This window comes from Tuber melanosporum (assembly GCF_000151645.1).
Source record: "Tuber melanosporum whole genome shotgun sequence assembly, scaffold_61, strain Mel28".
NCBI lineage: Eukaryota > Fungi > Ascomycota > Pezizomycetes > Pezizales > Tuberaceae > Tuber > Tuber melanosporum.
Window position 1 is genome coordinate 398606 of NW_003299108.1, and position 3433 is coordinate 402038.

The window sequence follows — 3433 nt, forward strand, 5'->3', positions numbered from 1 at the left end:
AACTGCTGGACGTGGGATACACGGTTGATGTTTAGCCCTTGGCCATGGTTAACTCTATGTTGCACTAAGTCGTTTTACTAGCCTGAATGGACTAAAGGTTTTACTTGCCCCAACTGCTTCTGCAATAACCGATAATGTTGTGTATTTAGAGGTACTACTTTCTCCTTCTTAGTATTAGTTATATTATCTTATATGTACCTTATATCGTACTATATATCTCTTAGTATTTATATTATCTTTTTGTATTAGTTATTTCTATATATCAATATTATTTCTACTATATTCTATCTTTGCACTCTTCACTTTTCTATTTATTATAATACCATTTTGCCTGAAGTGGATTATATTTTACATATTCTTAAATATTTCTATATTCATATTTCTTATATACCGTACTATATATCTCTTAGTATTTATATTATCTTTTTGCATTAGTTATTTCTATATATTAATATTATTTCTATCATATTCTGTCTTTACATCCTTCTTCTTTCTATTTTATTATTATAATACTATTTTGCACTGAGTGAAATACCTTTTGCACATCCTTAAATATTCTTATATTAATATTTCTTAGAATGCAGAATCTTAATTAGATAATATTAAAAATATTAAGTTAAAGGCTTCAAAAAGTGCCAGTGTACAGAAAAGTATGCAGTGCAAAGAAATAATATGTAGTGAAAAGAAAAAATATATAGTGTAATCAAAAAAGCTTCTCAATAATCAAATCCCTCACAATTCCAGCCACTCCCACCACTCCATCCATCATTGTATCCCAATGTTTTCTAAACTCTGTCTCTCTTCCTCCTCTCCTTATACGTGCAACCTTGATAGGTGGTGGTACAAAGTTGTCATCTGGGTCTGCAATGATCTCAAGAGAAGGAGAGCGCTTTCTCTTGCCTGTCAATAAGTGTAAAGTATTAGCATAGTCATGTAAAAGATATTAGATACACTTACTCTTCCCTGCAAGAAATGAACAATGTTTACCATTACAATTGTAGTAGTAGTTGGTGCATGACTTAGTAAACTCCCCTGGTACAGTTACACACTCTGCAAAAGGTCCTCCACTCTGCTCACAATATTTGCACATATCCACCTCTACAATCCCCCTGGTGTATCCCAATATTGCCTCATGATTTGCTATTCTTGACCATGACAAGTCTTGGGCAGTTTTCCCCTCTCTTAGCTCCACATCTCTGATTATTTGCATATACCTAACCCTAGAAAATGCGGCACTACTCTTATTAGGGGTCTTTTCTGCCACATCCAAAAGGGAAGGACCTCTGGTAGGACTAGGGGGGGTATCTTGGGTGGGGGAAAAGATCTGTGTAATCTGGACAGGTGTAGTAGGAGCAGGTGTTGCAGGGGGAGAAATGACAGGAGCAGAGGTGGCTGGGGTAGAGGCTGCAGTAGAACTACTAGAACTAGCCATAATAGGAAATTTTAGAAAAAATAAGCGAAACTGTAACAGTGAGAGTAATGAGAATTGTAGGAAAGTAATAGGCAAAAGGAGGGATAATTATATCAAATAGGACAAAAGAAATTATTTTAGAGATAGTGAAAAAAATGCGAAATCTTAAGATATAAAAATAAAGAGAGCATTGTGCAATAAAGAGAGGATTTTTCAATAGTCAAGAAATAAGAAAATACTGAAGTGGTAATAAAAAGCGAAATTCTATGGTTAAAAGCTCTCTTTATATATTTTTTACCAGTCTGTGTTGATTTCTTAGCATTGGTAAGGATTAGGTTATTGTTTACACTCTATAGATACTTGCACAGTTACTTGCACTGCTGCGTGCACAGTGTTCTTCTCACACAGCAATGTGCACATATAATCACACCACCACGGTCAACATTGGCCCAGCCACCCTCGTGGTCTCGGGGGCCTTTTGCTAGTCATATTGTACTCGAGCACTAGTACAGTACCGGTACTCTGAAAGACCTGACCGGCTGGCTAACTGGCTGGTTGCGCGACCCTCTCGCGGTTACGGCATTCATGGGAACCGAGTTTCAGTATGCTCCTTACACTTCGCAGAGTACCTGTACCAACCAGTAATGTATTTCACCCGGTAATGGGTCACCTTCCAGTGATGGGTCAATTTTTCGATGCCACAAATTTTAACAAAAATTGTCAAATTTCATTAAAATTCAAATTACAATCTGCTATTAGACTAGTGAAGTGTGTAGTTAACTTACAAAAAAAACAAATCAGTGTTTTCTAATAAGTAATTAAAGTAAGTGATATTTTATGATTAATGCAGAATTTGGGATAAAGTCAGACTATTACTTGTGAAAAATATTTATTCTTAGATGAGATAGTCGTCCTAGTGATTTAGAAAATCCTCTGGAAATTTGAAAAGGTTAGAGCAATTTTTGAGGTTGCGTAATAGTTTGGAAAATATGGTATATTTATTACAAAGTAGAGTATATATCTACTGAATATATATTCCTTCAGAAATCTGATTTCAAGAGAAATTAAGGAAAGATCACTATGAAATGAATAGTTTAGTATCTAGAAATGTCTTTAAAAAGCATTCAATATAAATTAAATAATGATTCTTCACTTTTAATTATGCTTTAAATTAAACACTATTTTATGTAAAATTATAAGAATAGTGATGTTCAGTGCATATTAAATAGATATTTAAATGTGGATTCCTAGATATAAATGCAAGTACAGAGTAATCAGAAAAGGTTTAAGTATTTTTTAAAGTCAAAGTAATATAAATATATTTTTTATATTATTTTTTTCTTATTTATTATTATCTGTATAGATATTAGTAGTAATGTAAAGACATATTGTATAACTAATATGTCTCACCAATAGGCTTTCTTGATATATTTACTATCCAGTTCTTACTACTTTCCTATATTAGTTCTTAAAAATATTAAATATTATTGTATTTACTTGACTATGGTTATATTATCTTAATTGTAATCTACTTTTCTTAAATTCTCAAATGACTCTTAAGTTTTTTACATTCTTCTAATAGGAAATATAATTGGTTAAGCCTTTTTCAATCTATAATTCTGGTATCTTTATTTTCTACATATTATCTACTATAGTTTAATATTATTCAACTAAGTAAATCAATTTCTGGAATTTATCCTACATCAGCAAAAATGTACCCTGTATTTAATGTGTTACCCTTGTACCTGGATGAAAGCAAAGTCACTACAACATTCCTAGCCTCTTGTGTACCAAGGTAGTGGTTGCAATGTACACTTACATCTAGGTAATATGCAATTGCCTCTGCATACTTCTTGTCATTCTGACATGATATCACATATCTTACATGACTGACCAACGCCAAGGTAATTCTCTTTGCCTAACAGCAGCTCTCTCTGGAAAGATGGATCCCAAGGTTATGATCATAGCGGAATAAATTCTTCAAGGAACAAATGTAATAAAATCCCAATGTCTCAGCAATAG